The following is a 16,258-nucleotide window of genomic DNA, read 5'->3' as shown; positions in this document are numbered from 1 at the left end:
TACCAGATACTTCACTTACTAGATTTGTGAGCATAACCAAGTTAGTTAATCTCTCCAAAACTCAATTTCCCCTACTGTAAAATGAAGGAAATAGTGGTATCTTCCTCAGAGGCCAATTTTGAGGATTAAATGAGATAACTCAGGCATAGCATAAAGTATAGGAAGAGCAGCTATTATTATTTTTGTTTATGTTGTTACATATGCATATCATAACATTCAGATGTTAAAATTAGAGATACATGAATTTATTCATTTATTTTCTCAGAAGGGAGAAAGAGAGAGAGAGAAACATCAGTGTGAGAGAGAAACATTGATTGGTTGTCTCCAGCACACAGCTGAACCAGGACTGAACCACCACCTGGGCACGTGCCCTGACTGGGAATCGGCAACCTTCAGGTGCACGGACAACACTTAATCAACTGAGCTGCACCAGCCAAGGCTCATGAATCTGTTTAACTGTTATGTAAGCCAATTTTCATCTTCCCTGCTCTGGGTGCCGCCTGTCTGGTGCATTTGGCAAATGGGGGTCATCTCATGTCCTCTCCCAAGTCATCTTCTGAGGACTCCTTGCTCTTCTGAGCTCCCCCTGCTTCACTAAGACCACTGTCCTTGATGCAGTGTTAATGCCACAACCAGGGCAAGACTGCACTTTCCTTAACTCTTCATTATGTAACTGTCCACAATGCTAACACGCAGCTATAGAAGTATGCCAGGAAGGAAGAGGGTAAATTAAAGAAACTAGAACATTGGAGAAAAAATAAAATCATGTGGTAAAGCACTCCTATAGTCCATGGGAAAAAGAAAGTTGTTTTTTGATTTTTTTTTCCCACAGATCATCTCTTTGTAGTTCCGACCCTTTTTTCCTTCTCTTCAAAGTGTCTCTTCTTTTATGCTCTCACAAAGCTAGTTATCATGATTCTTTAGAAAAACATCACCTTTCTTGTCCACAGAAGTTGTTTCTAATAAGGATCCATCTCCCTTTTCTTATAATATGATCCATAGGACATCATTTACTATGACACTTTTCCCAAAGACTTAGCCAATCACTTTGGAATTACACCTGGAAGGAAAGCTGGTAGTTTATACACACGGAACAGTCTTGGGTGAACTTTATATCTCCAAGGCTTAGCAACTTCCCAGATTTCACTACCAACAGGGAACTAATTCTTTACTTACACACACACACACACACACACACACACACACACACACACACATCAAAGGAAGGGGTGAAATTCAGAGGCTGTATAGTACTGGAGAAAGGATGTTCCTAAAGAAAAAATAAAAGTGTAGTCTATATCCCACAGAGATGGTAGCCTGTTATGTGATTCTGCAGAGATCAGTTCCCTTTTGTTCATCTCTTTGAGAGATATGGGCTACAATCCTAATCTCAGTATATTCATCCTGGTGCAGGTTCAACTCCTGTTGGAGAACTTCATAATCCTTCCTGCGTTAGCTGGAGTTGAGGGGAACCAAGGAACTGTGCCCCAGGCTGCTGTGGCTCCTCTGCCAGGAGCTAATGGTATACAGAAGAGTCTTGATTTTGTGACTAAACTATCTTAGTAGATGCAATAAATTTCCATTCATTCTTTTAGACTTTCTAGGTATAAATAATAACACAATAAATTATGATAACTGAGATGCTTCTTATCTAATATTTATGCCCCAATTTTCATGATCAAATCCTCAAAGAGAGTAATCTTACAGATACTTTTTAATTATTGAAGTTGTTATGGAAAAAAAGGTTCAAATATTAGTCAAGAATTGTTTTGTAAAAATAACCACTAGTCTAATAGAAATCGAATATATATTACAAAGTCACACAAAAAAAGAATAAAATTAATTTGTTCAGTTACACAAAAGTCAGGGCAGGAAAAAATAAGAATATGGTGACGAAAGCATAATAAAAAGTAAATAGAACTTCTACTTCTGGATTTGGTAGAGCAACTGGTACAAGTACACTTGTCTCGCATGCTGTAAAATAGCAATAACACTGAACAAAATATATAAAGTAACTGTTTCAGGTACCGAACAATGGGCAGTCCAGAACTGTGAATCTCCAGGGAAGAAAAACATGCAAGGTGACCTCTGAGAGCCCTGGGTTTCTGCCTGCAGGTTACTTCTCTACTTTGGCTCAAAGAGATGGATTCGCTCTAAGAGGAGTGACAGAAATTATAAGGGCTGGAGGAATTGGCATTTAAGGGGAAGTTACCGAGCTATATTGGTGGAGGACAAGCAGAAGTCTGCAGAGAAACTGAACATGGGTTGTTGTGCTTGGTTAAATACACATAAGATGAGACTTCGGGAAACTTAACAGAGATTGTCTTCTGTAGGGCTGAGAACATAGCTCAACAAATTTCGAAAGGCACTTTCTAAGGGGTCAACATTCCTTTTCAGTTGAGACAGGGGAGATATTATTAAAAACTAGAGGCCCGATGCATGAAATTCGTGCAATGGGCTTGGCCCTCGCAGCACCGGCTTCGAACGGAAGGACATCTGGAAGGTCGTTCAGCTGTCTGGTCTAATTAGCATATTATACTTTTGTTGTTATAGATTATCTTCAGCCAACCTAATCAGAAAATATAAGCAAGCACAGAGGCTACTAGATGGAGAAACTAAATGAAAATGCAGTTAAATTGGAAAAATAACCCAGAGTGCACAACAATTAGGTCCAAGTGTGATGTTACACATAAAGAGCTTCAATGAATTTTTTTAAATTCATTTCAAAAATCATATAGGTCTCAATTTTAGCTATCTTTAACTAACAAGATAACTAAAGTAGATCTGCGACTGATTTCTCATTTGTGTGGATCAGTTCAGTTCTTAATTTTGCTGGACTAGTAGAGCAAGAAAAACCAAAAAAGCCAAAACATACCAGCCCAGGTTTCTTCACATGTAAACTAGAGACAGATATCTGTAGGCTCCAAACACGAAAGGTAGTGAATAAATGCATTTTGATTATTTAGATTTGTTCTGTCAAAGGGGCCTTTAAAATGCATAGAAGTCACAGTTTTATTATATTTTCCTAGTTAACTCATTCAACAAAGGATTCTCTTAGTATTAATATATGGCAGGTATTTTTGTGGGCACAGGAATTAAGCAGTGAACAAAACTAGCAAAAACTTTTGCCCTCCTGGAGTGTAATTAAATTGACATGACCAAAAGGACTGAGTTGGCTTATTTTATTTTTTCCTGGATAATAATTTTAGGAATAAGCTGCCATTTTCATTTTCTTCGGTTGGTTTGGCTTTATTCCTTATCTTAATCATTTAGACTGCTTATTAAAAATGACATTTGATTTACTTATAATAATCAAGTATCAATAAGTAGTTTTAAACATGTATACTTGAAATTTGTACACACTGGGAATTCATTCTGAGTCATTCAAAATAGACAAAAGTATTTCACCAAAAGGACATTCAACACAGTTTTATTATACATGCTTTATTTTTAAATTTTGTTTTCATATTTAAATTTTTCTTCAATATGATTGTGTGCTGCTTTTGTCAGAAATTTTTAAATTTTAAATGCAGTCCCTTAGGTTGTCATAGAAAAATTAGGTCATGAATAAATAAATATACAACTTGTTTAAAATACTTTATTGAATCTAGAAATCTATAAATATAGCTATAACCTAAGCAAATTGTGCCTCTTTAGCTGAAAAATTAGGATATTTCCTAAGCAAAGGACTGAAGGAAAGCCTTTTTGTGAAATATTTCTTAGATGACCAAGTTCTTTCTGATGTGCATCACAATATATTTTTATGTAAAACATTAATCTGTAGGAAGCAAGCTTTCTGTTGCTTAAATGGAAATGCACTTACACTAGTGACAACTGCCCTGAGTTTAAGAATTGCTTTGAATAAATAGTCAAATCCTTCATGGCTAAGACTGTCCTGAAAGAGGCTGCTAACAATAAAAAGAAAAAAAGACTGATAAGTACAAATATCAGATTCCCATATCCTATCTGACTCTGCAGAAATTTAAAAGTGGACTAGAACAACTATTGAAAGAAGGGCTAATATTTATATATACAACCTTCGCTTTAAAAAACACACACCACAAAAATGCTTAGCCTTCAAAACCTGTCAAGGAATCAGGCATGACGCCAATATTTCCTTACCCCTGCTCTGAGTTGATAACCATTAGGTGTTCTGATTGCTGTAAATGAAAGGAGTAACAGAATACATGGTGTTTCTACATGCCTCGCATTGGTAACAAGAAATATTTGAGGTACTTTTTCTTCAAGTCATATTGAAGCTTGAAGAAAAATTAATTTTTATTTCAGTTCAGAATTTGCTCCACTAGTTGCTAATATCTGGACTTTTTTAATGGAACTTTATCTCCTTTTCCCCCCCATTTCTTTGGCAAATGTAAATTAAGCTCTAATTCTGGGAATACTCACTGATTTCATTAGCACAAACACTTGCTAATGTAGTGGGAAAATCATATCTGGAAATGTCTTTTAGGATTATCCTATATAATAAAGAGGTAATATGCAAATTCACTCTCACACCCTCACAAGGTGGCTGCCTACGACCAGGCTGGCAGGGGGGTTAGTGAGGGATGACCAAATGACTGAACAGCAGGCTGCATGGGGCAACCAGGCCAGCAGGGAGGTTAGTAAGGGACAACCAAATGACTGAACAAGCAGGCTGCGTGGAGCGACCAGGCCGGCAGGGGGATTAGTGAGGAAAGACCAAATGACTGAACAAGCAGGCTGCATGGGGTGACCAGGCCGGCAGGGGGGTTAGTGAGGGAGGACCAAACAACTGAACAGCAGGCTTCGTGGGATGACCAGGCTGGCGGGGGGGGGGGGGGGGGGGGGGGGAGGGGGCAGTGAGGGGCGACTAGGCCGGGGGGGGGGGGGGCAGTTGGGGGCAACCAGGTCAGAAGAGGGGCAGTAAGAGGTGACCAGGCCAGCAGGGGGGGGGGCAGTAAGAGGTGACCAGGCCAGCAGGGGTAGGGGCAGTAAGAGGTGACCAGGCCAGCAGGGGTGGGGGCAGTAAGAGGTGACCAGGCCATCAGGGAGCAGTTAGGAGTGATCAGGCCAGCACGTAGAGGCAGTGAGGGGCGATCAGGCCAGCAGGGGGGCCAGTTAGGGACCACCAGGCAGGCAGGCAGGTGAGCTATTAAACCAGCGGTCCAGAATTGTGAAAGGAATGTCTGACTGCTGGTTTAGGCCCAATCCCTGGAATCGGGCCTAAACTGGCAGTTGGACATCCCCCAAGGGGTCCCAGATTGGAGAGGGTGCAGGCTGGGCTGAGGGGAACCCTCCCTCACTGTGCACAAATTTCCATAAATCTAGTGCCCTTTAGGTTCTTACCTAATGCCAGAGTGTGTTCTCAATGTATTTTGTATTCAACCAATATTTTCTGAACACCTACTATTTGTGAGCACTGAGGTAGACACTTGGAATTTGAAAGGAAATAAAATAGACAAGATCCTTGTCTATTTGGGGGCATAGATTAAAAGTAAACAAATTATATACACATTTTGATATGTTTTAAATGAAATAAATGGGAAGCAGAGAATCTGCATTAGATGGAAAAGTCTAAGAGATGAAATTTAAACTAAGACTTGAAGTCTGGGGAGAAGCCCAAGGGGAGTGAGGGGTGGGGGGTGGCAGGGAGAGAAGGAAAAGTATATATACTAATAAAAGCCTTGGGGGTGATCAGGCCAGCAGGGGAGGGTATTTGGGGGCAATCAGGCCCACAGAGTAGCAGTTAGGGGGCAATCAGGCAGGTAGGTGAGTGGTTAGGAGCCAGCGGTCCCGGATTGTGAGAGGGATGTCCAACTGCAGGTTTAGGCTCGATTCCATAGGGATCGGGCCTAAACCTGCAATTGGACATCCCCCGAGGGGTCCCATATTAGAGAGGGTGCAAGCTGGGCTGAGGGACACCCTCCCCAGTGCACGAATTTCGTGCACCGGGCCTCTAGTTTCTTATACTACACTTGATCTTAGCCAAAAGGCCGAGAAGCGAAGGAAAAGTATTTCTTATAGAACAAAAGTCCTGAATAAAACAAAGTTCATTGTGTTCCGTCAACTCAAAGGAGATTGAAAAGAGATAAGATCAGAAAAATAGGAGTGGTCAGAGGTTGATTGCTATTCTCATAAATTAGCTGCTCTTAACTTTGCCTACATCATGACACCCTTTGAATATTAGTTAGAAGTTAAGAAATTTCATTCCCCAAAAGTACATATGAAAAAATTATGTGAAATTTCACATACAATTTCAGGGTTTTCAAAGAGTAGCATTCATACTTGACTTGTCCTTGATACAAAGACCCAGACTACTTGATTTGAGTGAAACACTTTTTGGGGCACAAACCTCCCCCCAGAAATATGGGACAAATTTCTCTCACTGAAGAGCCCAGCAATGTGCCCTCAGTTCCTGAACATATAGCTACATAAGCCAATACCTATCAAAAGAAAGGTTTAACTGTCAATGCATAAAAGGTCATAGATGTTTCCCTTCACCAAGAGAGTTATGGTTCTCAATAGCTTCACAATGACTTTGAGTATTCCCACATAGCACTTAGGGTCCTAATTGGGTAATTATTTTTAATTTAAAATATATATATATCTTTTTATTTATCTCACAGAGGAAGGTAGAGGGGGGAAGAGAGATAGAAACATCAACGATGAGAGCAAATCATTGATTGGCTGCCTCCTGCACACCCCATATTGGGGATGGAGCCCGAGCCCGAAACCCGGGCATGTGCCCTGACTGGGAATCAAACTGTGACCTCCTGGTTCATAGGTCGATGCTCAACCACTGAGCCACTGTGGCTGGGAGAGGCTGACACTCTGATTTTGGACTTCTGGCTTCCTGAACTGTAAACAAATACATGTTTGTTGTTTGAAACCACCCTTTGTGGTATTGTTATGGTAAGCCTCGGGAACTAAAATGGCTTCATACAAGGGAAGACAGTACAAGGTATTTTCTCTATTGTAATAAGCAGAATGTAATTTTTTTAAAGGAGAGAAAAAAAATCTACAAAACAGGTGTACTTCAGGGAAAGGCTAAAACCAGTTAGCAGTCCCATCAATTCTTAAAATGCTGTAATTCTCTAACTCTTAAACCAGAAAAATTGTGTATTAAGCAATTATCCACACAGTTAGTCCTTCCTCATGAGAACTGACTTGCTAATGCGGGAACCTGTTGAAATGCGGAGTGCTAGCCTCACCATCTGAGTCAGGAGGCATTCACTCATGCTCCTTGGTGAAGTGTTACATTGATATTTCTTTCTTTCTTTTTTAGAATTTATTTTATTTTATTGTTTAAGGTATTACAAATAGTAGTACATATGTCTCCTTTTTTCCCCCCATTGACCTCCCCCCTCTCCCAGTGTCTTGCGTCCATTGGTTATGCTTATATGCATGCATACAAGTCCTTCAGTTGATCTCTTCGCCCCCCCCCAACCCAACCCTCCCCTGCCTTCCCGCTTTAGTTTGACAGTCTGTTTGATGCTTCTTTGCCTCTTTATCTGTTGTTGTTCAACAGTTTATAATGTTCTTTATATTCCACAATTGAGTGAGATCTTGTGGTATTTATCTTTCACTGACTGGCTTATTTCACTTAGCATAATGTTGATATTTCTTTACACCAAAGAAGAATTTGGACCTAAATTAGTCATCCTGTCTATCAGTATTGAGTTCAACAAAATTGCATGTATTGCATAAATATGGTTTTGTGTTCATATAATTATGTTTTTTTCAGAAGCTAAATACTTAAAATCCTTTCAAACAGGGAAACCTTCACTTATTTCTCTTCTGGGGTACATATATTTCAACTATAAATTTTTTAAACAAAGGAAAACAGCATACATCTTTCTTTAAACTATATTTTAGCCTTGAACCAAATAAAAGTGATTTTGTATTTTCTTGGAGAGACATGCCCCTATAAAACAGAAAGAGGAAAAAAAAAAACACTAATAGAAATAGTTTAAAATAAAGAGCTTGATTTGTGTTAAGACAAACATAAACAAACGAAACAGAAAAAGTCTCACCCCCAACCAAATACCACAGAAAATGTCAATGTAACAGAAAATGTCAAAAGAGAAATTTAACCTTATTTTAATCCTTTTCATTTCCTCGGATTTTAAGAATATTTCCCTTTTAAGTAAAAAGTGTCTCCCTCTTTTTCATGGCAGGAAAGAATAATAATCACTGCCCTGTAAAACCCAGACTGCATGAAACAGGAGCAGCAAAGGTGTGAAATGCTTTTCCCTTGCCCAGGTCTGCCTTTCCTTCAAGGGCCTTCGAAGATCAATAATAGAAACTACTTACAGTTCACGTCATGTCATAGAGAAGGAAATGAGCCTTCCGTCTAAGTCCACCCTTCCCTTTGCCCAGGGCAGTAGAGCAGACTGGAAGGGCTGCCATTCTCCCAATCCCAGGGTGCCCTGCCCATCACATAATCTGTGTTTGCAGCTTCTCAGCAGAATGATTCAGAGCTGACGGTGGAAGCCAATATGGCCTCATTACTAGTCCTGTCACCTTGGCAACTTACTTAACCTCCTGAGCTTTAGATTCCTCACCTATTGAACAGGCAAATAATACCCCTTCTTTCATAGGTTGTAAAACCGACATAAAATAATGAAAGTGCCTGGCATTTCTAGAAGAAACTCAACAAACCACATGTGTACTGTTCACATAGATAAGCTTAGTTAGTAAAGACACCCATTGTCTTTACTATCAGAAAAGTGTAAATAAGGATCCAGAATGCTGGTGACCCTTGAGCCCCTGGCAAGGGCCAGAGCTATGCACCTATTGTTTAGTCGAGACAATGGGGGCTCAAGCAATTTCCTGACAAAATAGTCTCAGAGTAAATCTTTCTAATATTTACTGACCTTTAGGATAGCCTGTCTGTTACCGCAATTACCTGCCTAAGGGCTAGATGTGTATCCAAAATTGAATAAGAGGTTGGCGGTGAGGCCTGAGCACCAGTGGAGTCCTTCCCCTTGAGTTGGGCCCTGACCTGGTCCCCCAATTTCCAAATTATTATTTCTTGTCTCGTCTCTTTCATTTGTGTGTGGCCCCTTTTCCAGATCCTGAACCCTGAACCATGCAGGACATGGGACTTCACAGCTTAGGGTATAGAAAGTGATGAGAGGTTTCCTTCTGGGTCTCTTCTCCATACGTGTGTTCGTATATTTGTTCCCCACCTCACTTCCTGACAAGCTCATCTATTTTATTCTCACACTTGTATTAACCAGCCAGAGCTCCAGTTACGAGGTGATATGCTCTGGATAGAATACAGCGCTTGCCGAAGCTGCATAGGTGGGAGGAAGAGGAAGATAGAGGCCTGCTCCCAGCCAGTGCTGCCAGGGACAAGCTGCTGCCTAATTTTGGGGTTCAAAATCGGAATTTCACATGGCTTGGGAACCTAAAATTCCCTTGGAAGTTGGAGGAGGGAATTGCTGCAGAGATTTGAGAGCCAAAGCTCTTCTAAAATATATACCTCTGTGAGGTGATGAATCAGTAGCTAAAAATATTTTTAACTAGGAATAACAAGCATGAGAGTCAAGAACGAGTGAACCTAGAACCCATATAAGAACCACCTTCTCCTAAGGACTAATCTAAAGGGATAAACAAGATTGTGCTGAAGCTGAAAGGTGAAAGATGTCCTATCGAAACAATCATAAACTCATCATTTGGGGTCGGGTATGCCTGCAGGGAATACTGGAAAGAACATGGTTTTACAGTAAAACAAAGATCCCAATTCTACTTTTGCCACTTGTTTATAAGCTTCTTTAAGCCTTATGTTCTCATCTATAAATGAGGCTCTAAACACCAAACATGGAAGGATGGTATGAAGATTAGAAATGTGTGTGTACATGCATTGCAGCGCCTCGTGTTGACAAGGCAGCCATATAATAAATGGAAGCTGGAAGGAGATGCCTCTTTAAAAGCAGGAGAAGTGATAAGGAAGGACTGAACATGATTATGCTGTGATTGGAACCTATGCCAAGAAAAGAGAAATATGGGAAAGAGACATATGCGTCATCTGTAGATAGTGTGATCCCTCCAATCATTCACAGCATTAGGGAAGTTTATTCTGTGCTTCAGGTGAGCCTGTGCGGGGAGCGGGGCCTCCTGACAAAGGCAACTGGTGTTCGTGGGCCTTGATAGATAAGCATCGAGGAGCTGACCGGAGAGCTCTCAGATTAAAGCAGACATGACAATGTTCCCAGCATTAGTTTAAAAATCTAAATTTGACAAAATGTGAACATTGTCTAAACATTTCAGTTTTGTTTTCTGAATCCTTATTAACAGATACCCCTAACTTAGTCTTCACTGAAAAAAACTATCCATGGGCCCACAAAGGTCTTTTCAAACGTACCCAGCTCGATCAAAGTATGTTTAAGCAGATCTATCCCAACTTTAGATAACCCGCATATCCTATTTCTCTATTGTAAATATTTTAAATTTCAATAACATACTGAGATAAAATGTTAACCAATGTGCTAACCTGTAAAATTAATATTATCACAAAAACAAGATGAATACTTATTTATTCCATAAATATTGATGGCACGCTGAATAAGGGCACTGCTGTGGCGCACGCACACAGCACTTCGGCCCTTCTTTGGCTTCTCCTGGATGCTGACAGGAAGCTCTGATCACAAACCCATTTGTTCAAAACTCAAACACTGAGTGGAGAATTGTGGCAAGTTACTGAGTTCCAGCAAATGAAGAGCGAACTCTCCATTAGAGATTTGGGCCCTCATAATAGTTTTACTTTTCAGGGGTTTGTTTTGGTAAGTTACCTACTAACTCTATCTCAGTACCTTGCTCTTAAAGACGGATAGCTTTAGCATCAGAGAAACTTTGTTCAAAGAATAATTTTAACTAATTTGCAAAAGCAACCAACTATGAAAAAGATAAGCTAGTCAAAGTGTTCACCTCATGCCTTAAAGACAGGTTACGAAGGAATTGGTATAATTCATGTTATCCCAACTGCCCTTTAATTGTTTAAAGGCTTCTTCCCACTTCTGATGGTTTGTAGCCAAAGCATTGTTTTCTACTCCACTGCTATTGTTGGGTGGCAGACATTTCTCTTCCAAACTAGAGAGGAAAATTCTCTAGATACGTTTGGTTTTTCCCTAGGCATCACCTCACATTCTCTCTGGAAGAGTTCCCACGGGTGACCGAAGCTACCTCGATGCCATTTGACCCTTGCCAATGGCCAATGAGTGACTGGATGGGACTACAAATGCCTGTTCCCTGTCTCAAGGTGGAACAGTGTTTGTGGTACGATTTACACTCCCAAATTCCCACTGTGTCGGGATGACACCAGACTCTTCCTAAAGCTACCACCGATTGGATTCTCCCATAGCTCCTTCCTCTTCTTTTTATGGCTTCCCTCCCTCACATTTCACTCTGAACAAGCTGCAGGCTTTGGCTCTACCAGCTGGAACCAGGAAAGTATGCCTAGGAGGGATGCTAATGGTAAAACATAAGCCTGAGTTTATGCACAGGGGAGCATGCTCCTGAGAGACAGAATCTAACGTCCTGGCGAGAGCCCCAGTCCTGGAGCACTGCTGGGAAGCCTCTTGACGCCTGGGAAAGTGTTCGCTGCCATTAAATGAATAACAATACCAGAACTGCCCTGGCAGAGGGGGGAAAGAGATGAAAGGCTCAGGGGATTGGGCTCGCTAGAACAGAACTATTATGCAAGTCCCCAAAACTCACAATGGACTGTGTTTCTTGGAAGGCCAAAGGATGATCCTTTACTTGGTGGGCCTCGCTACTGGTCTGATGGCTGGGAGGGAAGGAGAGAGCAGATCTTTAGGGCAGCAAGCCTTGTCCAGTCTGGTAGATTTTTCCAGGGTGCATTAGAAAGGGACCCCTGGTGAGTGTGGCCAGATGGACGGAATCTGAAATACAGTATAGAGGAGCTTTTCTCTTAAAAATAAAAAATATATGGGAAATCACAGGGGGAAAAATGGAAGGAAATTTAAACCCTTTCAAGAAAATCACTAAGGCTAGATATGTGATTCTGAATTAATCAGAAAAATCCTCTCCTCCTTAGAGAAAGGCAGCAACAATGGACATTGATCCAATTCAGAAACTGTGTCAGGGCCAAGTCAGGACCTACATAAGTCTCCCTGTCCCTTCCCTCTTCAGCCCAGTGATCTCGGAGTGGGAGGTTAAGAAACAGCACAGAGGAGAGCCTCTGCATGGCCATGAAGGCTCTTTCCCGTCAGGAAGTAAACACTGTGGATGCTACTGAATGTGCCATAATAAGAGCCGTTACAGCGAGAGTGGTTGCAGCCTCGAGGATCAGTGCTGCTGCCACAGAAGGAGCATGTGGAGTCACTGACACATGGTATGTTGGGAAGGAACAGAATGTGGGTCCTCGAGATAGGTGCTCGGTAGCCATGAAAACTACAGGCCTCCTCAGGGAAACAGCTGTCACCTTTGCCGTGCCCAAAGTGTGGTTACTGTTGCTTTTTCCAGACCGTGTTTTAGACTTTTATTTTAGGCAAGAGATCACACATGCATCGCCCATCAGCCCTATGACAGCATTTGCTGAGACATATGGGAAGAAGAGTGAGGAGCAGGATAGCACTTGAAAAAATGGAGAGAAGGGAAAAAAAGAGCCAAGATTGGTTCTTATTGCTACCCCAGAGTTCACCCAGAATTCTAGGAGCAAGAATGTTTGCAAAACATAAGATATATTAGGATAGAATTCTCGGAGCAAGAATGTTTGCAAAACATAAGATATGTTAGTTGTCCTTATACATCTCTTGAAGTAAACTGTTCGACTGCCGCCTGTGTTTGAAGATAATAATGTATGCAACATACGGTGCTCATCAATGTGCGCAAACTAGCAGCTCCAGCCCAAGTACCACGCACTATTTGCATGCCTCTGGTTATCGTCACACGTGTCAGGTTAATGTTTCTATTTGAATTCCACTGGGGCTTTTGTCTTTGAAAAATGTTCCAAAACAAGAAATCTGGTTTGATTTAACATCTCTTGTTCCTAGGCTTGCTTATTACACCCAAGCAGCCGCAAGATAACACCACACTCTGTGGTCGCTTGCCAACCATCTAGGCTCTCTGCGCTGGAATTTTGTCATCTGAAAGATGATTTTCTCTCCTCGTCAGCTGTCTTCCAGTCTGACATTTACCTTCACTCATCACTGCCAGCACAATGATGCATCACAGGAGAAAAGACCCAACGCCTACTGACAAAGCAGAAGCTGCCCAGGACCCAAAGGCACCAAGTCCAAATTCCTCCAGGACGGGATAGCCCCTGACATTAAGGCCTTTCCTAATTTTCCCCTTAAAAACAATCAGAATATCCAAACAAACGGCATCTTTATACCATGTGGTGTCCAGCCCTTTCTCCAGTGGTAGAGCCATTCCTCAGGAGGCCTGCCTTGTCTCACCTGCACAAAGAGCTCTCCGCCAGGATGCGCTCATGCTGCCAGACCAACATCACAGGTGCATGTCGGCGGTGCTCCCTCCGCCCGCCTCCCTGGGCTCCTGCCGCGTGGCCATTCTCCAGACCCGTGGCACCTGTGACTGTTCTTTCTGCCAGAACTGACCTCTCTGAAGTTTGGTGACTGTGTAGGGGTTAGATGAGATGATGTCGGTGGAAACTCTTTATGAGTAGGGCAGTGTTATGCAAATTTCAGAAAATGGTATGTTAGACTCTTTCATCCCTTGTCTTTGGAGTGGACTGTGCTATCTTGGAGACAGATTCTGCCCCCTGTCCGGTTCATTGTACGTGTATGTGGGGGGATGAGTGCCTGGGGAGGGCAGAGGTGCAATTAAAGTTATTGGATATTTTCTATAAAAACAATGCACCACCTACCAAAATACTTTTGTGGTGGTTTGATTATATAAAACCATACATAAAATATTACTAATTGACAATTATAAACAATGAACCCTCAAAAAGTGAGTAATGAGATGAAGAGAATGATGAAAACTTGTCAAAAGCTGGTCATAGGATACTGGAAATACATATATATATTAAAGGTGTAACAATTAGCCCTTCATCTAAAAGATCAGACACTTCCAAGCACATAAGAAGTGATGACTTACATATAAAACATACCCCTGACAAGCAATAGGCTCACAAGTAATAATAATAAATCAAAATTCCAAATCATTGCTGACTACTAATTAGTGAAATTCCCAAATGAGCTCTTTTAATATTTAGATGCAGATATCATTACATATGGGGGAAAGCCACATTTCTTTTAAAATATCCTATAATCAGGCTTTTATAATTGCAGAACAAACTTCTCCTTTTCTTTCCCTTCCTCTCCTGAGAAAGTCAATCCCAATTACTTATATTTTATAAATTCTACTATTGCTCAAAATAAATCATAGGTTTAATAATCACTTTAATATGACTTAAGGCCTCAACTCAATCCAAAAGTATGTTAGTGATTGGCCAGAGTGTTCCAAAGTTTTCAAGAAAAAAAGAAATTCAGATAGAATCCTGCCATCATATTAACCGAATGAGACCCAAATAAGTGAACAAGAATAGGCCACCTTTTTTCAGGTGCTGCAGGGATTGCATGGAGAGAGAATGCATAGCCACATTGTTCTATGTCAATGAAAACGCATAGCAAGCCACTGTTTATTTGTTGGGATTTTGAATAGCTTTCCACACCAAGATTAAAAAGATTCCTGTTTAAATATTTCAATGCTCATTTTGTCATTACTAATAATGCTTTCATCTTGAAACCAAATTCACGACTCTAATAAAGCCTGCTGTTGTTTCCCTACTTAGAACTGTAATTTGTTAATATTCGAATTGCTAACCCTTGAAGTGAGAGGTTATAGATGATTCACGCACCAGGAGAAAATCTCTGCTTCTTGGCAGACTTCTCTACTCTCTTGAAGTAAATCCTCCTGATTATGCCTTTCTGAACTTCATAAAACCCATTTTGTTCTTACTTTGAATCTTTATTTTTTACACCAGCAGTTTATTCACTAATAAATAAATTTATACTAAGCAGAGCTTCCTGCCTGCCTCCAGGTGTCTATGTTATGGGTCCCATCACGGGAGGGTCTGGGGAACATCAGCCTGGTGGGGGAGGGTTCTCACATGCAGGGATGCCCTTGCCAGCCTCCCTGGTCCCCTGGGCCAGGAGAGGGAGTCTGGGGAGGGACCCCCTGGGAGGTGCTGCAGCCGAAAGGCCACAGTGTGCATAGTCAGGGTTCCTGCTGTCTGTCCTCACTTCAACCACTCAGGCCCCGGCCACTCCAGGGGCGAGAGGGGCATCCAGGTCTCCGACTGGGACAGTCCCCACCAGGACAGTAGCCAGCCCTGCAGCACGCTGCCTGGTGGTAGAGCCCGGTGTGGGCACTGCTGGGGCCCCGGGGCAGGCGGGCGGGGACCCTCAGGACCCCGTGGTGGGGAGGCTGAGGGGACCACCTGAGGGAGCAGGTGCTGCGTCCGGGCGCCCCAGGCTCTCCTGGCTCCTCCCTTTGAGCTTCGGCAGGTGGCCAGCCTCCCTGAAGCCGTGGGCAGGAGCCTCCTGAGAGCAGTGAAGGCCAGGCTCACTCCTTTGCTTCAGTGAGGTTGCTGCTCAAACTCCTCAACAAAGACCACCTTCCCGACCACTGTACTAACATAAGGTGACCAGACGTCCCGCTTTTGGCGGACAGTCCCGATTTTTAACAATTTGTCCCGCGTCCCGCGGCGTTTTTAAAAAGTCCCGATTTTTGGAAAGAATGCACGACAAGCTAGGGAACGGCAGGAGAACGGGAAGGGAATATACGGTTTTCGGCGGCCATGTGGCTATTTAGCCAGGATATGAGTTTTATATTATTTTTGTTAATTTTATAATGTTAAACTTTAATAATAACAAATAATTGTTGAGAACTGATTATCGAGAACTGCTTATCAAAGTTCACATTGTTGATCAGTTGTTAGAATTCGACCACCATTGTTTGGACTTAATGAACAATGGCATTTTTTGGGATTGGCAACGACGAAAACATTTTGTAACTGTCTCTCAGACGATACACATCGTTCTGCGTGCTAGTAAGCTAGTTAAACAAGTGATATCATTACAAATCAGCTATTCAGATAATTTAGGTAAGTAATTTATTTATTTATTTCATAAATACATAAATTTTCTTGAATTTAGCAGACAGTACTTGTATTATTTATATTTTAGAGTGGCGGCAAAAAGTCTAGCACTGGCCTTGAAAGTGACACTTACGACTTACGTTACAGCAAATTCATGAACTTTTAAACAACGATAGCAATCTACTAAAA

This window comes from Eptesicus fuscus, chromosome 14 (assembly GCF_027574615.1).
Source record: "Eptesicus fuscus isolate TK198812 chromosome 14, DD_ASM_mEF_20220401, whole genome shotgun sequence".
In the NCBI taxonomy this organism is placed as follows: domain Eukaryota; kingdom Metazoa; phylum Chordata; class Mammalia; order Chiroptera; family Vespertilionidae; genus Eptesicus; species Eptesicus fuscus.
The sequence above is the reverse complement of the archived record's forward strand: the minus strand, read 5'-3'. Positions refer to the sequence as shown.